The 23829-nt window shown below is 45.4% G+C and overlaps 1 protein-coding gene across 12 annotated transcripts in view; it reads left to right on the top strand.

Moving 5' to 3' along the window:
* The window catches only part of NAV2 (neuron navigator 2), an 858870-nt gene that overhangs the window by 742464 nt on the left and 92577 nt on the right, over positions 1–23829 (top strand). The window lies entirely within an intron of this gene.

Below are 23829 nucleotides of genomic sequence, written 5' to 3'. Positions count from 1 at the left end.
CTAAGTTTCTTTTCAGATCCAAACTTCTAGGGTGACCTCAGTTCATCAGATAGACAACCCTGTATAAGATTCGGGGTTAAGTAATTGCAAATGAATTGCATGGAGGTAGCTGCTCGTTGAACTCAGTGAAGTCTGAACAGCATCTCCAGAACCTGCAACAGATGAGCTGTGAGATCATGGTGTGACTTGGAGCTTCCACGGGCTAGACATAATAATTTTTAAAATGCTGGGTTTGTCAAAGAAATCACACAAGATGCAAGAAACGGCGGGAGATTTCTAAACTGGGAAATATAGCTGGGTAACCTCCCTTTGTTATATCTGCATCCCTGCTTCCCATAGCTTTTCCAGAAGCAATGAATGTGTCTCAGGATAAAGTTCAAACTCTGTTACTAGGCTTACTGTGAGCTCTAGCCCCATTATTTCCTGCCCCTTCTTCCCCTTTCTGCATCCACACTGATCTCCAAACCATTCCCCCAAAACTATCCTCTCTTGTTTCATAGCCTTTGCAGAGCCTGTACTCTTGACCTACAATGTTCCCCTCCGTCCCACCCACAGCTTGGTTCTTTTTTTTTTTTTTTTTTAATTTATTTATTTTATTAATTTATTTTTGGCTGCACTGGGTCTTCGTTGCTGCATGCGGGCTTTCTCTAGTTGCAGTGAGTAGGGGCTACTCTTCATTGTGGTGCACGGGCTTCTCATTGCAGTGGCTTCTTTGTTGCGGAGCACAGGCTCTAGGTGCGCGGGCTCAGTATTTGTGGCTTGCAGGCTCAGTAGTTGTGGTGCAAGGGCCTAGTTGCTCCGTGGCATGTGGGATCTTCCCGGACTAGGGATTGAACCTGTGTCCCCTGCATTGGCAGGCAGACTCCCAACCACTGCACCACCAGGGAAGTCCCCACAGCTTGGTTCTTATCCTTAAAGGCTCACATTAAGTGTCACCTCCTCCAGGAAGCCTTCTCTGACCACACCAACTCCCAAGACCAGATTAGCTGACCCTCCTATTTACTTCCATAGTATCCTAGAACTGTTCCTTATCAGAGCACCAAACACATCATATTATAAATGTCAGCTACTCGCCTGTCACCTCATTTCTGCGCAAAGCATCTTCAAGACAAGGGCCTGTCTTACCACCATCGTATCCTCATTCCCCAGGCCAAATGAGAGACTGCCCAGACAAGTAGATGAGCTCCAGCTCACACAGCTCAGCTTGTTCTTGGAGCCGGAATTCACTCCCAAGGCTACCTGTCTCCAAATCCTACCTCTTTTCCACTCTAAGACTTCTCACCTTGACCCCATCTTCCCCGAACTATGACATCCTCCTCTCTCGAGACATCTTCTATGATCTCATAAGAAACAAATAGTGGGGAAAAATGGCATTTGTGTCTCAGACATTGATTTAGAGCCTCACAAGACTCTGCCCCATGTATAAGACCGGACATGAGAAAACTTCTGTCGATTGACTTAAACAGCACAGGGCCTGCTGTGCTTATGGGGGCTCAATAACAGTGAGGTTGCTTTCCCCCCAGAGTTTGCCGCATCTTCCCGTCCCAGATGCATTTGTGAGATAAGTACATCAGGCACTTTTTTGGTTGGTTGGTTTGTGTGTGTGTGTGTGTGTGTGTGTGCGTGAGTTTTGAAATTCAAACACGCCTTCTGCCTCTTGGATTCCAGCAGCTTTAAATGTTCTTGGAGTTTGTAGAAAGGGACCCAAGTCTGTAATTTGTGTCCAGCCGTGGCTCTTACCAGAACACAGACATGCCTCTCATTACTGCTAATTGCAGTTCTACACTGGGTGATGTGGACTCAAGCTTCGTTCTGTGACTGGTAACCTATTTTATAGCATTGGCTGCATAGGATACATTACAGTATCTTCCAGGCAGCTGCTCTTTAGGTAAATTAATACCTGGTATCTATTTCCTTCTCTAGGAATCTTTAAGTACTGTAACAGAGGCTTTCATTTAAAGCTGTGCAAGGCTTATTTCACCAGATTGCTATTTAGAAGTTCTAACAAAACACCTTTATGAATAGTGGCTGTAATACCTTTAATCTACTAAACTTCCTGACTTTTTAAACCAAGTGGATTGCTAAGAATGAAACCAGACTTTCCCGTCTCTCTGCTCTCTTCCTCTCCCCAGCTCTGCTCATGCATCTTCAGGACCGAGGCGCTGGGGTGCAAATTCTTTCTTGTTATTAAGGCACTGAACTAGAAAAGACCAGGTAACACCATGCCATTTCTCCAGACTCCAGGTTTTGTAATTACCTGGCCTGACCCACACACAGCTTTTTTTAAAAAGCAAGTTTGGGTGAGGTTTCTGTTTCTCATTAAAGCTTAGGATTTAAATATAAAATTAAAGGTGATTTTCTTCCTTCCTTATTAAAGAAAAAACCAACATTTTATTTTGGAAAAATAGAAAATACAGATAAGCAAACAGTAGGGAGAAAAGCAAAATGTCATCATAACATATGACTCAGTGAGATTCACTCTCAGCACCTTGGTGACTCCCAGACTTTTTTCTATGCATGTAACCACTTACACATTTTATTTTTGAAAAAGATCAAAAATTTCTTGAGCACTTGCTACGAGCCAGACATTGTTCTACGCTCTTTACATATATTGATTCATGTAATTTTTACAGTAACTCTAGAGTAGGAACCCATCATATGTTGCTTAAGCAACATGTCCAAAGTCAGGCAGCTGGAAGTGGCAGAACCAGGGATTGTGACTCTGTAGTCTTTAATTTTAACTGCTACGCTCTATAACCTCTAAAAATGGAAAGGATTTTATCGTCTACTTTTGTAGTTTGACACTACTGCATGAGCATCTTTTTATATCAGGATCCATCAACATCACTTTTGATGGCCACGCAGTTTTCCATTCTACAGTGGAGCCACAGTTCGATGAACTCTTTCCCCACTGAAGGTTTTTCGGGGCGTCCCACTCCTTTTGTCATTACAAACAACAATGCAAAGACCATTCTTGGAGCTAAATGTATGCGTGCTAGTGTGAGCTGCAAATAAAGACTGTATTCTACATTTTCCTTATAATTCTGACATTTGTGCATGCAGATGACGCCCTTGGGGCCCTGTTAGAAGAACGTAGTCTTGAGTATGTTCTGGCTACTGGGGATGGGGCTGCCCTGAACCATTCACACACTTTTTGTCTCCACACTCCATTGTTCCTGGTACCGTGTCTGGGAGAAGGTTGGCTGAAGAATGGAGTTTCTGTCTGGGCCCAGCCAGCTGCCTGCAGCTGGACCTACAAATTTAGTGTCAGTGTGCACGGTGCTCTGAATTGAATGAGCGTGTTTATCTTTCTCTCTGAACTCAAATGAAAATACAGAAGTGGGATCTACCATGATGTTACCCACCCTTGGAGTCAACTACTCCTGTAGAGAGGGAGAGAAGAAGGGAAGAAAATAAAGGGCCCATGGGTATAGGTTGTTGTCAATGTACTTAATACTCGAGCAATGAAGTGGCTATTGGTGAAGTGAAGAAAATTGTCCTCAGTGGGCCAAGTACCAGGCTCAAGGCCAAAATTCAGAGGTGATGAGGGTGGTTTCAACTCAAGCTCTGCTTAGTAGGGTCTTACCAGCAGTGTGGCCTTGGGTAAGTTACTTAACCCACTGCTTCTCAACATCCTCATATATATTAGGGATAATAATCCCTAGTACATAGGGGCTTATACCTACTATATAGGGAATGTCAGAAGGATAAAATAAGACCAGAGAATTTAGCACAATAACTGCCATGATAAGAATTCAATAAAAATGAGAGCTTAAAAAAAAATCCTCAAAAGGACACTGACTTATGAATCAGGCAGACTTGTTCTTTAGCACTTATTAGCTATCTGTCCTTCAGCAGCGTACCTCACCTTTCAGAGTTGTAGATCATCTGTGAGTTGGGGACAATAAAATCTATCTTACTAGAGTATTTTGAGTTTTGATATCAACAGTGTACATCCCTGGCACACAGTTGGTTTTCCGTACCCATAGCAAAATTTGTAAGCACTTACTATGTGCCAATCACTTTGTTTTATTTCTCTTCCCTCATTCAAAACAGTTTTTCTCTTAGAGACTGATGGTCAAATGGAAGGAGTTTAATTCTTAACCAGTCTGTAACTTTTCAGCTAGTCACCCCACTAGGCAAATACCTAGAATAAGTTGGGCTCTTTGCCAAACTTTTTTTTTCCCTTTGACTTAGACAAGATTGTGGTTTAGAGATTGTGAACCTATTTTATAGTCCCTATAAACTCAGGAGGGAAACAATGAAATACCAAGCTAAGGGACAGGACAGCTTTTCTTTTTTCTTTTTTTTTTTTTTTTATCAATTCCTTTATTTATTTTATTTTTGTCTGCGTTGGGTTCCCGTTGCTGCACGCGGGCTTTCTCTAGTTGGCGGCGAGCGGGGGCTGCTCTTCATTGCGGTGCGCGGGCTTCTCATTGCAGTGGCTTCTCTTGTTGCGGAGCTCGGGCTCTAGGCGCGCAGGCTCAGTCGTTGTGGCTCAGGGGCTTAGCTGCTCCGTGGCATGTGGGATCTTCCCGGACCAGAGCTTGAACCCATGTCCCCTGCATTGGCAGGCGGATTCTTAACCACTGCGCCACTAGGGAAGTCCCAGGACAGCTTTTCTTATGAGGGACTCAGGGTTGTAGGAAGGGTTCCATGGGATGAGGTATTTACAGCATTAGAGACAACACCTGACACCTAGAAAGTCTGCAGGAAATTCAGGGGCTGAGGGCTCAGAGGAAGCATGAGTCAAATTCGCCAGACAAATGAATTTTCTTTCAAAAAGGGATTTCAGCGGGAGATCTAGGGGTGTAGACTTATAAAAACGTTCATGCTTGGAGGAGTCTTTGAGAACCTCTGGGGTGGCAGTCGGCTCGCCGAACAGGCAAGCAATCTGAGCCATCGTCCGGCAGTGATTTGGCTGAACCGGGCACTGGTCAGTGTTTTCTCCACTGCTTTGCAGGGCACTTCCAGCGTGAGAGCTGAGTGACCCAGGGCCAGAGGGAGCACCTTGGGTGTGTGGAGTAACAAGTGAGTAACGTGAGACTAGAGTCTGCGGACTGCTGGCTTCAATCCCAGCCAGCTCAAGGCTGTCCCTGATTAGCACCTATTCCAGCCTCTCCCCCCGCCCCCCCACCCCGCTCATTATCTCACCACCTTGCACTGAACACACTCAAGGATGTCCTTGCAGCTGGAGCCACGTGAAAAAAAGCCAAAGAGTGGCTTTGAAATATTTTATTCATTACCCATCCATCTTCATAGAGATAGATAATAGTCCAGCTGCAAAAATAAATATTTGAACTCTTGGGATTCTCCCTATGCACCCATAACAGCATTATCAAAATACAACCCGTTATGGCCAATGGTATTATTTTAAATTTCCTTTATTTTTTTTTTTTGTTTGTTTTTCGAAAGACCAAATTGCCATGTGGGTTTGCTTCTTTGGTTTTTTGTTTTTGTTTTAAATATTTTCTGCCAAATAACCAGGTTTATTACCATGACCAAAGATGCAGGAAGCCCTAGCTCTAAATTGATCCCTAAACACCAGATGAACTAACTTTCTAATCTGCTGTTACTCCTTATTGGCCGTGGAGACAATGACAGGAATCTTTGTGGCTGTTGTATATTAGCCAAGGGTGTCTGGGATGGGGTTTATGGGATAATCTCATTTTATTATGTGGAAAGCTATAAATAGGCACAAAATTAAAATTTTTCGCCAAACTGTCAACTTATAGCATTGCACAGCATTCCTGTACAGGCAGCCTAGGCACAGATTTTTCTGACTTTAGAAGCAGTAATCTCCTCTTCTCCCCTCTGATGTGCTCCCACAGCTTACTATGCTTTTCTTTCGTGGCATGTATCATGGTTTGCAATTAAATGTATTTTTTTTTTTATTTGATTGCCTGACATCCCCACCAACACCACACTATAAGCTCCATGAGGGGGAGAGTGAGACCTTTTCTCTTTTGCATACCACTGTTCACCCAGCACAATGCCTGGCACATAAAAGTCAGCACCCAGCCAATATTTTAAAGAGAACAGTCACTGGGAATATAGTAGAAGACATGATATCATAGAATCCGGTGGAAGGGTAGATCTAAATAGGACCAAGTCCAAAGTATTAGAAGCAGCTAAAGGATAACCTGTTAGTGACATCTGTTGGCACAGTGACCTGGAAATGTTTGCTACTCTAAGCACGTGGAGTTATGGAAACTGAACAGGATTTGCCATCTGAAGGCATGGGCTTCGATCTGTCCCTTAGTGCTTGTATGACTATGAGCAAGGCGTCTAGGTTATCTGAGTTCCAGTTTGTTTTTCTGTAACGTAAGGATAATAATACTTGTTGGCACAGTTGGGAGAATTAAATGAGATTTATAGGCAGTAAAGTATGTAAATCTGAATTATCGTTGTCATTGAAAATAACGTTGGCCTCACGTATCCTTTGTTGAAAATGCTGCCATTTGGGAGCTGGTTTGTAGTTTGTTGGCACCCTGTTAGAAAAGGCATCTCTGGGACTTCCCTGGTGGCGCAGTGGTTAGGAATCTGCCTGCCATTGCAGGGGACATGGGTTCGAGCCCTGGTCCGGGAAGATCCCACATGCCGTGGAACAACTAAGCCCGTGTGCCACAACTACTGGGCCTGCGCTCTAGAGCCCGCGAGCCACAACTACTGAGCCCAAGTGCCACAGCTACCGAAGCCCGCGCGCCTAGAGCCTGTGCTCCGCAACAAGAGAAGCCACCGCAATGAGAAGCCCGCGCACCGCAACTAAGAGTAGCCCCCGCTCGCCGCAACTAGGGAAAGCCCACGTGTAGCAACAAAGACCCAACGCAGCCAAAAAAATAAATAAAATAATTTTTTTAATAATCTGTATTTTTTGTTTGTTTTTTATAAATTTATTTACTTATTTATATTTGGCTGCGTTGGGTCTTTGCTGCTGCACGTGGGCTTTCTCGAGTTGTGGCGAGTGGGGGCTACTCTTCATTGCGGTGCATGTGCTTCTCATTGCAGTGGCTTCTCTTGTTGCGGAGCACGGGCTCTAGGCGCGTGGGCTTCAGTAGTTGTAGCTCGCGGGCTCTAGAGCGCAGGCTCAGTAGTTGTGGCACACGAGCTTAGTTGCTCTCTGGCATGTGGGATCTTCCCGGACCAGGGCTCAAACCTGTGTCCCCTGCCTTGGCAGGTGGATTCTTAACCACTGTGCCACCAGGGAAGTCCCAAAATAAATAAATTTTTTAAAAAAAGAAAGAAAAGGCATCTCTGATGTTGGATTGAGGACAGAAGGTCTGGTTTTGTGATCTTAGGCTGAAGATGCCGACACCCAGGGTCCTGTTCTCCAGTCTCCTCTATCCAAGGTTTTGTCAAAAAGCCACTGGTTTCAGATTCAGAATGGGAGGGGAGTAGACAAGGATAACAGAGTGGATACTCTTCCTGATGAAATGAAGCCTTTTGTTTAGAGACAGAGGAGTATGCGTGCTCTTTTACGTGTGAGGACCCGCAAGCGTGAGCTCCAGACAATCCCAGGAATTAATCAGTTGAAGGTAACAGAAACTGCAACCCCTCAAGATAAAACACCTGACGCTGAAATGTGACTCTTCTGTCTTTATAATAAGATTGGAGGACGGTATCACCTCCTCGCTGGAAAAGGAGGGCAGGACCCACAATCTGTAAATGCAAAGAATAAGCCAGGCGAGGACCAAGTGGAAGCAGAGATTCTGCATGAGCACCTCAACAGGAAAGGGGGATTTCTCATTTATCCAATAGGTCCTGAGACCCAGGAAAGAACTGGGGAAATGGAGGTACAGAGGCACACGGACAGTATCTCCAAAGCTCTTTCTTTGGTACCCCACCAGGATCATCTGTTACTAATGGGTCTGGAGTTCTCCAGAGGGTGGACTTTGTTTTCCATTACCACCTACCACCACCCCCGCCACCCAGAAGCATGGTAGCCCCACTTCAGCTCCTCAGACACACAGCTTTTCCCTCCCTCTGGCCTTTGCACAGGACTTGCCCTCTGCCTGGAACACCATGCTTCCCTCCTTTTGATGGCTGACTCCCTCTCGTCTTTTGCATCTTAGCTTAAATATCACTTCCAGAGATGCCTTTCCTGACCACTGTATTTAAAGGAAGTGCCTCCTGTGACTCTCTTTCCATGCACCCTGTTTGTTTCCTTCATCGCGTTTCCCGTAGCATCCAGAATGACTTTCCTTGTTTGTCTCCTCTGAGTAAATGGCTCCATCAGGGCTGGGATATTTTCTTCCACTCGCCCTTAAATCCCCAATGTCCAGTCTGGAGTCAGGTTAGGCACTAAATGGCTATTGGTTGAATGTTGTTCATTTTCTACCCCAAAGCTACCTTGTGTCTTATAATTTCTGTTAAAAATCACAAACTCCCTAGTGTTAACTCCTATACTGGGAAGGCTTTGCTGAAGACCTCTGGAGTATTTCTCCCCTTCCCACTGTCTACTGCAGATCGCAGTCAGTAAAATTCAGTGGTGGGCAATGCGATGCTTCTCATTTTCACAGGTATTCTTTTAGCCCCTTATCTTCCCATTCTTGTTCCTCCATCCAGGAGAGCCTTCCTTCCTTCTCTTCTCTCTTTGTTCTGTTATTAGCAAACCAGAAGAAAGCAACCCAAATGAGCATCAGGCTGGCTCCTGAATTAAGGAAACAAAAGGTGATGGAATGAATGTGAAACTAGACCTTGTGTAAAGCCACTGCCATGAACCTCAGAAGCAGCTGCCCTTAACCTGGGGCTTATGGACAGGCTTCAGGGGATCAGTGCATCCCTGAAATGGTGCAAAAATGTCAGCATACATTTTTGTTTACAGAGAAACAGACCTGGGTTTCTATCAGATCCTCAAATGGGTCTGTGACCAAGTAAAGGATTAAGAAACATTGAATTAAAGTCCTTGGCAGCACCAGAAGTTGCCAGAAGACTGCACAGAGAGTTCAGTTCACTGTTTTGTCCTCTTGTACCCAGTTGGTCCAGGACCACATCATCGGGGCCCTAGGCACTGGGAGGAGATCTCCCAAAACAAAAGCAGACAGCACTCCTGCCCTCAAAGAGCTTACTGGTAATTTTTTTTTGGAAAATACAGACAATAACACCCCCTCCCCCAGACACACACACACACACACACACGCACACAAAATAAACGAATAATGTGCTGCCTGGTAAGTACCATGAAGTATCATGGAGTGGAAAGTAACTGGACCAGAGTCTAGAGGGAATCCCTGAGGAGGTGACATTCCAACCAAGACGTGAACCATGAGAAGGAGGCAGCCATGGGGAGATGTGGGGGGAGAGCATTTCAGGCAAATGGAACTCAGCACAGAGCCTATGAAATGGGAAGAGACCTAGAATGTTCCAGGGCCCACGTGGGCCTTGCACTTGAACATAATGAAGGAGAGGGGCACAATGGCAGAGGGAGTGGGCAGGAGTCAGATCTCTTTTAGGCCAAGGGAACGAATTTGGATTTTATTCTAATGAATTTGGATTTTATTCTAAGTTCCCTGGGAAGCTCTTGGAGGGTTTTAGGCAGAAAGGCAACTTGATCTGATATATACCTGAAAGGTCACTGTCACTGAAGTGTAGCTGATGGATCCTAGCAGGGCAAGAAGGAAGGCTGGGCGATCAGGGAGATGGCTGACGGAGGAGAGAGATGACGGTGGCTTGGGCCAAGGTGATCTTACTGTAGATGCTGAATAGTAATCAGGTTCAAAGTGCATTGGAGAGGTATAGCCAAAAGGACTTGTTAGTGGATTGTAGAGGAGGCATGAAGGAAAGAGAGACTGATAGATGACTGGTGGGTAGTGGTACATTGACTGGGAAGGGGACGACTTTGGCAGTGGGATGCACACAAATTGGAAGTTGGAAACAATAGTTTTGTCTAAGGTGAATTAGATTTGAGATGTGTTGAGTACACAAAGGGGGCCAGGCTAGAGAAGCAAACTTCAGAGTTGTCTATGTCTAGTATTTGAAGCCCCAGATGAGATCACCTAGGAAAAGACTAGGTAGAAAAGAGTAGGGGACAAGAGACCGAACCCTAGAGGTCTGGAGAGGAGGAGGTTGAGCTAAGGGACACAGAGACACAGCCAATGAGGGACGATGAAACCAGGTGCAGATGATGGCATGGAAACCTTGGAAGAGACCCATTCCGGAAGGAGGAAGCTGCCAACCTAGCTACATGCTGCCACGTTGGTAGCAGAAGGGCCACTGGCTTTGGCAAGAATTAAGCCATTGATGTTCTTGGGAGAAACAAAACAGTTGCAGTGGAGCGAGGGGGACGCAAGTCTTCCTGGTGGGTTGAGGAGATGGTGGGCCATAGGAGTTGGAGTATAGACAGCTCCTTTGAGGTGTTCTGCTGTAACATGGTCATGGAGGAGAATATGGACGTGGGGTTAAAGAAAATTTCGTTTTATTTGATGAAATAGGTGATATATTTCTTGGCCAGTGAGAAAGAGCCAGTAAAAAGAGAGAAACCGACGATGTTGGAGAAGGAGTGAAGTATTAGTATTATTTTAATAAAATAGTATTATTAGTATTATTTTAATAAAAGTATTCATTAGAAATAAGTGAACATCTTTTTAGATTCATTTCAGTGGTGTTTTCTCTAATTACTTACTGTATTCTAAGAATAAAGTTTCATTCTACTCTTTGATACCTGGGTAGAGTTGGTCACCTGCTTTTTGGTTTAAAAAATGGCTCTGTGAGTTAACCTGAGAACTGTGACATCATTGATAACATTGTTTCTGTGGAGAAAAATGTTGTGAGTTCTAGAAGGTCTTTGGAATTTGGCCTATTTGGAAACCAGGGTCAGAAATGACAGGGTAAGCTTGGCTCTTTGCGAAGAGCCAAAGGGCATCTGCTCTCATAGAGTTGGTTGACCTGCCTTCCTTTTCTTATCTCCTCCTGTTGCTGGATCTCTTAGCCATACTGAGTGTTGCCTTTCAGAGCATGGGAAAGCCCTAGCTAAATTTGAACCCGTAGCTGCAAAGAATTCAGAGCGTTTCATATTAAAGATGTGATCTTTACTTTTAACCACAGGGAGAGGACTGAGATCCTTTTAAACTATATTGTCTTGTGTAATAAAGTTGCCCTTGAAAAATATTGTGCATAATTGTATATTTAGTGTTGAAGATTTACACGAACTTTTATATAAGGAGAAAACTCCATTATTCACCCTCCTGTGCGTCTCTCCCAGAGTGAAAGCCAAGATGCTTACAGTGACTTGCCAGGTTCTCCTCGGGGACCCTCCTCCCTCCCTCCACCCCTCTGACCTGACCTCCTAGGCTCCCTTTGCTTCACTGCTCACTCTGCTCCAGCCGCACTGGGATCCGGGTCTTTGGAATGAATGTGCAAGTTGTATCCTGCCTCAGGACCTTTGCACTGACCTTTCCCTCTTTTAGAAGGCGCCTACCTCCAGAATATTCACCTAACCAACTCCCCCACTTCTTTCAGATCTGTCGTAATCATCCCTTCGCAGGCCTTCCCTAACCACCCTATGTAAAATTTCAGACACCCCTCCTTGACAAATCACAGCCTTTTCCCTACATTGTTTTTTCTCCTTTGCACTTATCACTATAACATACTCTATAATTTACATTTTGTCTCATTTATTGTATAGTTCTATCACTAAACAGTAAGTTCTCATTAGAGTAAGGAATTTTTTGTCTATGTTGTTGACTCTTGTATAGCAGGTGCTCAGTAAATATCGGTTAGTTGAATGAATAAATGAATGAATGGATCCCTTAGTTATCTTGGCAGTTAATTTGCATTTTTACATATCATATTTGCTTAAAACAAGGAACAACTGCAGGAAACAGTGGAAAATTTTTATGTGTGTGTATGTATATATGCCTATGTGTGTGTGTGTGTGTTTATGTATGTATGTCTCTATATACGTAGTTGTTCCATCTAAATTAACCCAGAAGTCAGCGAGATTCTCAAACAAGTCATGTTGTAAAGATAATTCAGTTCCAGAGACAGTATAGAAGGTAAGAGGAATGGTTTAAAGCATCTTTGTCAGCCAGAGTTTGGGTCCATCCTGACTTTGTCTCAGTAGATCTGGGCTACACTGGCCTCCCCTGAACTCACCCATCCCTCACCCAGCCTCTGCCTTCCACTTCCCACTGCAGAGGCTGGCCTCAGTTTTTCACCTGGGGGAGGGCCCTAAGGGATGAGATGTGAATGATTAACTTTGGTTGAGACTCCTTCAAGATTACAATCTCTGCTCCTGGACACATTTGCTTTTTTGTTCACCTGGGAAGCCCCACTAGACCATCGCTTCCTCTCTGAGCTGACCTTTTATTTCCCCCCTTTTGGGTCGGGGAGGAATGGCTCTTCATTCCCCCTTTGAAAGGCTTCTGTTTGCTGAGCAAACATTGACCACACCGAGACCTTGCTTGGGGCCAGTTATTGCTTCCTCGCCTACCCTCCCCCCTTTCCAAACACACACACAGAACCCCCTATTCCCCCAACTGATTGGAGAGGCAGCCCAGGCCAGGGAGAGAGCCTTTCTCAAGGAAAGTCTTTGAAAGCTGCCGGGAGCCAGCTGGTAGGATTTTTGGAGAGGGCGTAAGGGTTTTGGAGAGCATCTTAATCCTCCTTCACTTTAAAATAAAAGCTTGTGGCTATGACATTATTTTGCCTTTGAATTCTCACTAATAAAACAGTTGTTCATTGTTCACAGCATCTGTTTACATAGCTCCTTCTGAATTCCTTGATTACAGGTTTTAATAGGGATTAGTTGGTGCAACCCCTTCCCATCCCAGAACTGGGATTCTCTCCCGTCCCACCTCCCCTCCCAGCCTCTGTACTGTAATGTTTAAAGTAGCCATGCATAGACCGAGCATCTTTAAAAAAAACAAAAACAGAAACCATGAGGAATTAATGCATATTTTTGTTGGCACTGCATCAAAATTGACATCACTGGAAATAACGTATGTCATTGTTAGCTATACAAATAGGTATCTTTTCCCTCTCAGGTTCATAAGTTATCTCTGTAGGCTAATCATTTCAGTTAAATGCTTTGCATTCAATTGTTGATGGAATGAGTTAAGTAATGTTACCGTCAGTGATTTCTGTGTCATTATTAATAGTAGCAGTTTTAGCTGAGAGACTTTTTCCAACATTTTAGCACAGTCCATGGGTTTTTAGAATATTCTTTAACGTCTAGATTTTATTCAGCTTGACCAACTGTTACCGACTCCCTTGGGACCGTAGGAGCGCCCTTCCACTAGGTGCTTTACGGTAACAGTTTCCGAGTTTGGTGTTAGCTTTTGCTTTGCTGAAACTTTTCACAGCTGACTTGGTACTAGCACTCAGGCCTGACCTCTCGCTCCTTCAGCACTTTAGGGGTTAATTTTGTTGGTGGATCCGGTTTCTTTCCTGGGCAGGGGAATGGAGATCCCCTTCTAGCTGGTACTTCTGTAGCAGAGTTGCTGGGTGCCTGGAATTCCCAGGCCCGGCGTGGGCTGGCTGGCTGGCTGGCTGGCTGACGGAATTGCCTTCGTGAGATTCATTCAGCTTCTTTGTCTGCTTTCTCTAAGGACCACAATGTAGTGAAATGCTCTGGCCTAGGAACCTTACAAGGTAGGACGATATTCTAAAATTTCTAGGGCCTGGGGCAGGGTGTGGTGCTTGTACTACCTTGGATGGTATCGGAAAGCCAGGCAGAGAAGCCAGTGGTGCAGCTGCCAAAATCCCAGTGAGCTAAGTAGCGGGGGAGTCACTGGTCAGGAAATTCAGCATCCTTTTCCTTCCCACCCCCAGCCCTTTTCATTTTAACCTTGATAGTCTTAAAGGCAGCCGGACAGAGCATTACCCAAATGTCCTTGGTCCACCTGGACATTTGGGTAATGTCAATATTTTCCAGACCATCTTATCAAATTAGGCTGCTGAGACCAAAAAACTGGGTGTTGATCACTGGCTATCTTAGGTCCTTATTTCAGGCTTTTTGGAGGAGACCTTTGAGCCTGGGGGGATGGGGGAACTAGAGAGAGGCAACATGGGCCCCTCGCGAGGGGTGCTGGTGGTTCAGAGGGCCCTGATTGAAATGACTTGCAGTTGGAGGTTTTATTTGGAGTCTAAGAAGCCGGGTGAACTTGTGGTTATGTTTACTAATGCTGCAAATTACCAGGTGGGTTTTTTTGTGGAAACTAGGCTCTGGGAGAGATGGCATAGATTTAAGTAGGAGTACTTTTCTTGTTTGCTAGGGCTGCTCTAAAGCTGCCCAAAGAGGAGCATTTTTATTTTTAAGCCAGACAAGGGGAAGAGAAAACAATGTTCATTGCCACCTACTACTTGCCAAGCACCTAACAGACATTGTCTCATTTAACTTTTCTTGCAAAGCCAGCAATATTATTTTAAATTTTGAGGTGAGGCAGTGGGAGCCAGGAGAGGTTAAGGAACATGCTTAAGGTCACACAGATACTAGGCAAAGCTGGGACTGGCCACCACTCTGCCTTCCTTGTTGGGCTTGGCAGATGGCTCAGGATGGTTTTATCTGTAAGTTTAAATGTGGATTCAGCTGGATGAAGGGCAGTTTTTATTGTGGAGGACTCACCAAAGTGCACATGATACTTACAAGCACGGCCTGCCTGGGCCTCTCAGATTCGGCTTGTTTCTGGAGCGGGATGGTATTAAAAAGTAACTCTGCTTTGGCAGCAGGACCTACCTGGGAGTTTGCTAATCTCTTTGAGGCTTTCGGACTCATGGATGAATCTGTGACTGGATTTGTGCTGGTTGGCTTTGTACCTGGTTCAGGGGGGCAGAAGCCCAAGTGAAAGTCAAATCTGGGAAGGTCAGTGACCTTGGAGTTGGCCTTGGGCTGCTGGAACTGTGCCCTGGAACTCTCCGGCTGCCTCCCAAGAAGCTGGATTTATGGAGTCCCAGAGGGAGAGGTTGTACACCCAGAATGTTAATGCTGACCCAGGCTTGGCACTAGCCGTTCACATGTGTGACGGGGGTGGCTAATTAGCTAGGGCTGAGCTGCTCTTGGGTCCCAGAGCTGATTTTGAGTGTCTGTTTCTTGACCTGAGTTCCCTTCCCTCCCCATCCCATTGCCCCAGAAGACCCCTGACCGGCAGCCCTGAGGCAATTGTAGTTCTGTTTTGTGCATTCAGGTTCCTGGACTCCTAAGATGTATTGGGAGGTGAGTGTGAGTATGTGTGGGTGGGCGGTGTTAATGGAAATGTTGGGACCCTCACATCCCCCCACCTACTCTCGACCTAGGGCAGCCAGTCAGTGCCCTGTCTGGGATCCCCGCCCCAGCTTACCTTTAACTACTTGGAGATGTTTTTGAAATAAGTTGACTTCATTAAAAGGTGTCCTGGGTTTTTTGGAGAACAAGTGAGAGTTCAGAGTTCTTATATGACTGTGATCTGCTTAAAAGCCTCTTTGCCTCTGCTCTTAGGTTGAATGAATGTGGTTAAGAAGAGCTTGGGTTTTAGAACCGCGCAGATCTAGGTTCCAATCCAGCTCCATTTATTAGCTCTGGCACCGTAGGCAGGTCACCATAGCCCCTGTAAGTCTCAGTTTCCACATCTATAAAAAGGGACTGTTAATAGTTTGTGCCTTATAGTGTAATAGGAGTGTGTGGGTTAACATATGTAAAGTGCTTTAGCAAAGTGCCTGGAGCCCACTATTAAAACTTTTCAGCTTGTGTAAGTGTTTGCTGCTATTTTCATTAGCTATTGCTGAATTCTGTTGATGTATAGGGTACTCATATCTTCCGGTAAACAGAACAACAGGACAAGTTTGTTGAGATCTTTGGCAAAAGCCAGGCGGCTGTGGACCAAGTGTCAGCAGCCTTCTCTGGTGGAGCCTTGGAGGAGAGAGGCCTTTGTGTAGCTGAGGCCAGCAGACACGCTGGTGCCTATTCTGACAATGAGGGTATAGGGCATCTGGACCAGAGCGCTGGGGTTTGTAGCCCAACCAGCCCCTGGAGCCAAAGGAGGAATTTCACGCTTACTCAGGGGACCACCTACTTGTTGAAGGAATGAGTTACCAAAATGGGACAAAGGTGCCGTGGGGTGAAACTCAACCCCAGGCATTCTGATTGCTACTAAATCCCCTTGGAGCCTTCTTTATGGGGTTCCTGTTTCCCTCTCTCCACCTCAAATGATTGGCCTTGCACCTGGCACTGTCTGTAGAAGCTGCTTCTCCCCTGGGACACTGCCCATTTATGGCAGCAAGCTCTTGCGCTAGAACTTTATCATCTATTTCATATCGTGGGCCTGTGTCTCCTTCCTGCGGCCCTTGCAAAGTCCCTGGATCCCGGACTGCAGCTGACAGGAGCTGGTTATCTCCTCTGTGCCTGGAGATCTGATGAGGACGGGGCGTTAATTAGCACCAGATCACACAGGAGGAAACCTGGGTCTCCTGGAGGTGCAGATGCTCTGACAAAGCAAATGGCAGGGCCAGGGTTCAAACCTAGATCTATTTTGCTTTTTCCTCCAGAGCATATGCTGCCTCCATGCAGAGCCTTGGGGGTTTGTGGTACCCTAGCCCACTGCTAGATGAGACTAAATTTACTGGGATTAGTATCTAACTCTGCCCTTTCTTTAATTTGAGCTCAGGTTCTGGGTCATTTTGCAACAGCAAAACCCTGTAGGCTGATCCCAGGGGTGAAACCAGGAAGGGTGGCTTGCTTGTTCATCGCTGTTTTCAAGTAGCTATCTTTTTTTTCATGTGGAAAACTTTAAAGTCCTTTTAATACACGTGTAGGTGTTCATGAAAATGTGTCAAATGAATAAATAAATGAGGTGGTTGAACGCTCTTGGATCTGTGTGTGAATCCCAGCTTCAACAGTTCCTAGTTGTATGACCTTTGGGCCTTTCTTTCCAAGCGTTAGTTGTCTCATCTCTAGAATGGGTATAGAATTAGTCTCTATCTCATGGTACCCAGGAGAAAATATAAGTAAGCCGTCAATAATAGTTATTATTTTTATCATAGAGTTGGGCGGATTAAATGAAAGAATGCAAGTAATATAATTAGCATGGAGTCTGGCGCAGCTTTAAACGTCAATTAAAGTTGGCCCTTATCATTCTCAGATAGGCAGCGGAAGGTAGGTTTCTGCAGGAGTCCTGTTGCATTCTTTGAAGGTCGATTTTCTTAATAGGCTCCGGCAGCGTTCGGAGGAGGTGAGGCCCCTGAGAAAATCTCCTGGGGAGGAAATAGTTAACATACCTGTCTGGTGGGAAATGGAGGTAGCCAAACCTTTTCCCTTCCCCAGGGGTTGCTGCTAAGCCCTGGTTGGGCTTGCTCACTCATCCACACCAAAGGATCTCATTCCGCTGGGCCCTGGGGTTTCACAGGAACAATTGCCTTGAACAATAGCCAGAAAACAAGTTCCACCAGTCTGGGCTTTTGCAAGTGAATACAGCTCTCTGGTGGGGGGCACAGGGCCCTGGAAATGAGCTCTGCTGTGATTCTGGAGCAGAACTGGAAAAGTGAGCAGGTAAGGCCGGGACACAGCCCTGGGTGGCTCTACAGTGCGGGCTTAGTCACCAGGAGAGAGGCAGAGACGGGGGCAGGGGCTGTCCAGACTGTTTCTGAGAACGGTGAGGGCCTTCTGGAAGTAGACCCAGGCTTTGGGGTTTTGGGGGAGAGGGGATTAGGATCCATTGCTTTGTGGAGGCTGCTTTTGAGAACCAGAGTTACAGTACTTCATCTCTGCTAACCTGCTGTGGTTTATTAGTGAGCAGAGAACTAATATTTATCTGCAATCTGATTTTTTTCACAACATCATTTAAGCATGCCTTTCCCTTGCATAAACAACATTATCTCACAGGGAGTCCATTTGGAAAGTGTAATGACCCTCCAGATCCTTCAGTAACTCCTCAGAGTCTTTCGCTGAAAGCCAGGATTCCTCATGCCTGGGCGTGTAAATCCTAGTGGAAAAATCTGTTTAATCATCCCTCTAACCTTGGGATTCGGTTTTGCCTTTTTATTTCATGGAAGATGAAGTTGTAAATATAGTATCACATTAATTCAGAACCATTACAGATTCCTGATATATCAAGATACTCCCCAGAAGAGCTCAATATTAAAAATTTGTCCAAATTAGAGGTGATTTCTCAGGAGGGTCTGGTGAAAGCAGGTTACTCTTCCTTGGTTGTATGGAATGCTAACTCCCTAGAACAGTGAGGAAAACAGGGAGTGTGAGAGGCTGGAGTAATTTATGATTCTTTCACCTGCGTTTTTCATAGCAGATAGCTTGTGTTTGGGCTGTTGAAATTGTGCTTTAAGCCCTCTGAGTGGCATTTGAATTCCTGACACAGCGATGTCAGAATCTCTTGTAAGACTCTGAAACTGGATCTCCTTGTCTTATGGGCCTTTCCATTTTTTAATGGATTTTCTGGTCACTTTGGAGAGCCTTGGCTCTGGTTAAAATGCTGTGTCTTGGCCAACATGGGGTCTCATTGATATTATATGTGGTTGCTGTCAGCCAGTCGAGGTTCTTTTGAGATTCGGCTGGTTAGCAGACAGAGACTTTGAAGCTGACCTACATGTACTCTCTTTCTGATGAGAGGCATTAGACCCTGGTTGAGTCCTATCCTGATGAGCTCTGGGCTCTTAGCCTCGGTTCATCCAGTGGAAAATGGGAGGTGGAATAATCCATGTATCATGCCTAGTACAGTGCCTGGCATTTGGTAAACACCGCCAATGGTGGCTTTAAGTATTAGGTAAGATTGCATCTTATTCCTTTGTGGATAAACAGTGTGGTCTCATGGAGGACCTCTATTGTGGATTGGGTTGTAATGCCTCTGTAGGAGGGTCTCAAACTCAAATTGCAGGGTCAGTCAGGTAGCATATGTGAGTGCAAAGACTCAGATGGGGGGTTGAGTCAAATGGGAAAGCACATGTCTGTCTAAAGAGAGCAGTTACAACTCAGGGCTGAGTAATCATCTCCTATGTATAAGATATTGGCACCTATTCCAAATATTTAAAAGACTCAGTGTGGGCTTTAAAGATAATCATTTAAGGGGTGAAATCAGCAACGAAGAAGCCCAGAAACTAGGAAGTGCAGTTACTTCTTTGGCAGCTTTTACTGAATGAGAGGAGGTGCTCTGACCAGTGGGGACCTTCAGTGCCCCTTTGCCTCTACTAGCTTTTCTCTGAGCTTAAACTCCCAGGATGGCAGTTAGAAAGCACCTCTGGGATGGCTGCATCCACCTCCCTCATGAGAAACTGGGAACTAAGAGTAAGTGACATATCCAGACTCTAATAGGAAGCAGTTCTATTAGAGGGGAGTTCTATTAGAGGGGAGGGCTGGGGCCAGGGCCTGGCTCTCCTGGCTCCTTGGCTTTGCCACTTCCAAGTCTTGAAGGAGAGAGCAGCATAGCAAAGAGCACCGGTGGGCCTGGGCTTTGGCATGCTGCCGTCTATTGCCTTGTGCTGGCACTTGGCTGGTGGTTTGAGGGGCTATTGAAGGCTGTAGAAATGTCTGAAACCAGTGCAGTTTCCTTTGCTGACCTTCCCATTTTACATTTTCCTTTGTGTCTGAGCTATGTGTTCTTGTCTGTCACATCTACCGGCTTTGCGGTCAAGGGTGGGGACAACTGAGTCATCACTGTACCCCCTGGAACCGCACGTGGTGCCTGGCACATAGAGGGTGCTGGCTGACGGGGTGAGATGAACAAAATGAATTCAAGGCCCCTGGCTCGGGACTCAAAAACATTTAGTTTAGGAGCCTTGAAGAAAAATAGCAAATGTTTGGTGGAATTCTTTCCGCCCACCCACTGGCAAAAATAGGTGAAGGTCATCTTCCAATCTGATCACTTATAACTGCAGTTGTGCCCTGATATGATCACCAGTGGAGGACCTTTCATTGAGGAGAGAAAAAGGGACATGGCTGTGATCTGGAGGGGAAATGATCTTTTTGTGTTGATGGTTCTGAGGAGTCAATGGAAACATCTTCTTGCCATTTCTCTAGATGTCCCAGCCAAAGAATTTATAGGGCATAAACATCATATGCTGTTTTGAAATTTAAAAAAAAAGACGGGAACCAGCCAAGCTGTGGGCCCCATGTCCCTTTTAGTTTCCTATGACAGAACCTGGGGCAGGAGGACGCCCCCAGAGTTCTTCTGCTTGTTTCCCAAGGCTGTTGAACACAGTGCTGTTTCCACTAAGACTTTTGGAGTAGTCTTGGCAGTCTTACAATACAGAGTGAAGGTGAAGTGGAGCGGGAAGAACTGGTGAAGAGAATAGATGCTGTCTTGTGTTCATTTATTCTTCTGGTCGTTCATATAAAAATCATTCATTCACTCACAAAATGAAATCTGCTTTAATATTTTTCTAAATGTCTGAGGAACACTTTTGTACCCAAAAAGAATGTCTTAGAATTAATTAGGTTTTACTATTCAACTGTTGAAGCTTTAATTTTGAAACCTATGTTTTCTTATAAATCTTATCTGTAAGTCAAGTATTTTTGTATACATTAAGAATGTTTCCACTTGTTATTTGATTAGTACGTTATTAATTCAGACTTGAATTTAATTAGTACTGTTTGCAAACTTGGATAATTAAGTTTCCTTAAATATTTTATTTTATTTTATGTATTTTTTGCTGCACCGCGAGGTTTGTGGGATCTTAGTTCCCCGACCAGGGATCGAACCCGGGCCCCCAGCAGTGAGAACGCCAGGTCCTAACTACTGGACCACCAGGGATTTCCCTCCTTAAATATTTCAGATTGCATTCGTAAACTTAACATACCTGGTTTCCTCATGCTCTCCAAAATGTTGGATGGGGTAGACTTTAGCAGCCTAACAAGCAAAATCTTTCTAAGCACTTAAACAACCCTTGCAAATCACATAATTTATGACATTTATAGCTTCAGTTTGTCCAAAACACTTCAATTCTTTTTACAGTCTGAATCCAATTTTTAAATCTTTCATCTTAAAAATCTCAAATCAAAACTCAGTACTCTGGGCTTCCCTGGTGGCGCAGTGGTTGAGAGTCTGCCTGCCAATGCAGGGGACACGGGTTTGAGCCCTGGTCTGGGAGGATCCCACATGCCGCTGAGCGGCTGGGCCCGTGAGCCACAACTGCTGAGCCTGCGCGTCTGGGGCCTGTGCTCCGCAACAAGAGAGGCCGCAATAATGAAAGGCCCGCGCACCGCGATGAAGGGTGGCCCCCACTTGCCGCAACTAGAGAGAGCCCTTGCGCAGAGACGAAGACCCAACACAGCCATAAATAAATAAATAAATAAATAAATAAAAACAAAAAAAAACCCTCAGTACTCATTTAGGTTCGAATCACAAGACTATTCTTTTTAGAATCTCTAATAGGCCGTATATTTTTTAAAATATTATAAACATATAGAGATTACCCCAGTGATCACAAAGCTTTCACCCTAAACTTAAGTATTAATAGCAGGATTTATTTCATTATCTCCCTTCATCTTTTTGAAACTTTCCCAGGATTTAAAGTCACTTACTCCCAGCTGAAGGGAGGAAGTTTATCCTCTCAGGTGGGCTCAGAATCATCATGTGATTTTTCTCAATCAGATTCAAGGGCAGGATGCAGGAATGGTCCAATCATATTCCGGAATGAATGTTCTGGAGCCGTGGCTGAGTACCCTGTAGTTCTTTCTGCCGTGTCATCTGGGTCCCTGGAGCCTCTTACCTGGAATTTTGTTTCACCTCACTGCAAACACAAATCCTCTGGGTTTCTTTCAAGTTTGAGTCATAATCATGTTTTGTAACCTCTTTCAACATTTATCGCCCAACTTGGGTCAGTAGACTTGTACCCCATCCCAGGTTGTACCTAATTTCCTTTGCCACTTGATTGGATTCAACTAATGTTCTTACTGCCTGAATGAATTCTGCATGCTTTCCACATTTTTCCTGTCTGACTCTCAACCACATGTCTGGAGTCGTTTTAGAAACAAATTGCAATTCCCCATTAGTTAGCACAAGTATACCGAGTGACAGAAACCTAAGCAAACTAGTTTTAAGCAAAAGAAAAGAATTGTATTAGTTCTCACTGTTTGGTCTCCCAGAAGTGGCTTCTGGCTTTTGGTCTGACCTGGATGCAGGAGCTCAGGTGATGTCATTCCTCTTGCCTCTGCTTCCCTGCCTCTGTGCTAACTGCCTTCTAAGGCAGGTAAGGATGAAGGGACCAGTGGGTCCGAGGCAGCTCTAGGCTTCCTTTGCATTTCTTCCAGAGCTGTGTGTCATTCTCAACATCTCCTGTGGGGGGAGTGCTATTTTAGGCAAAGTTAAAGAGCTCGTGCCAGCACTTTGTAACTGTGAAGTTCATGGACAATGTGAATCTCTAAGAGGGGGCTGGCATACCCCACATTCTCTTGTTCGGACCACGTTGTTATCACAGAGCATCTTATGGACCTAGTTTTCCTTAGGATGCTTCTTGGAACTCACTGACCTTGATCTTGGTGCCTCATGACCGTTTATAATACCCTGAATTTTAGGGAAAGGACAAGTTGGAGCTAAGTGATTTTATATCTAGATAGATCCGCCAATGTCCCCAAAGATCCAGAAGTGAGGGAGACATGGCTGGTTTTCCGAGTGTGGGGACAGCTCTGGTTTCTGGCACACAGACAGCCCTGGGGGACACCAAGGCCACTCTTGTTCAGCATGGACTTCCCTTGTGTCACTGCTCCTTCATCCTCCTCCTTAATTTCCCCACTCCACTCTTCTGTGGGGTAGATCATTGGTTCGCCCCTTCTGGGCCAGCTCAGTTTCAAGGACTTCCTGTAATCTCATCATAGCCGCATGATGCTCTGGGCACCGACGTGGGAAGAATCGTGTGTGTGATAAGTGCCACATGCCCCTCTGCAACAGCCTCTCAGTGTTGAAAGGCCACAAAGGAAGAGCGGGTACAATTTCAAAGCAAAAAAATCTGGGGCTTGGATTCATGGGCATTTGTTACTAAGTTCCCTCCTTCCTCCCCTCCAGCCCCACTTGTCTCCTGGCTGTCCTCTTTCTTCTTCGTTGGATTATAGGAAATTTTAGATACGTTAAATTGCTAACCCCAGAGAGCAGATGCAATTAAAGACTCATGGGATTTTCTTTTCATCATGAGAGTGGATTAGAGTCCTTTCCCGTCTGTTATGTCACCCTTTTCCCAGCAGAGCCTTCCACAGTTGCCAGCCTAGGTGGTGTCATCCATGTGTCACCCATAAGGCAACTGAGGCAAGGAAGTAGTGACTTGTCAGAGGCTGAAGTGGGAGGGAGCCGGGCTCAGAATCCACTGCTGGGGCCGCGTTTGCGTCAGAACTTGCCCTGCCTGTCTCTCCTGTACGTGAGTTCAGTCAGGAGGAGTTTAATAAACACATACTGTGTGCCTGGAGATGGAGTTGATGAGAGGCTGGTATTGCTGTGGCAGCACTGCTCTGGAGGTGGGCTTCAGGGTCGGGGAGGGTTTCACTGCCAGCTCTGCCACGCATCTGCAGAGAGCCCTGGACGGCAGCTCTCACAGCCTCAGTTTCCTCATTAGGAAGCAAGGCCACCTGTGAGGGAGTAGGAGCGTTGCTGAGAATAACTGCAGATACTGAAGAGTTGGCATGTTGGCAAGTGCTCAGCCAACGGCTGTTGTGAAAAATCGGATGATGCAGGCCAGAGGGAGCGCATGTTCTGAAATTAGACAATTCAGCGTCTTAAACCCAATTCCAAAGTGGACTGAACGGCACTGGGCAAAATACTTGTTCTTTCAGCCTTGATCTCTTCATTTGTCAACTGGGGAGGATAATAGGTCCCTTACAGGTGTGATATGAAGAGTGGAGAAATAAGTGATGTATCGGAAGCACCTGGCATGATGCCTGACACCTGGGATGCACTTGTCACTATCACTAAGCAGACCCCTGCA

Source organism: Balaenoptera borealis, assembly GCF_965194805.1.
Source record: "Balaenoptera borealis genome assembly, chromosome: 11".
NCBI lineage: Eukaryota > Metazoa > Chordata > Mammalia > Artiodactyla > Balaenopteridae > Balaenoptera > Balaenoptera borealis.
The sequence above is the reverse complement of the archived record's forward strand: the minus strand, read 5'-3'. Positions and strand labels throughout refer to the sequence as shown.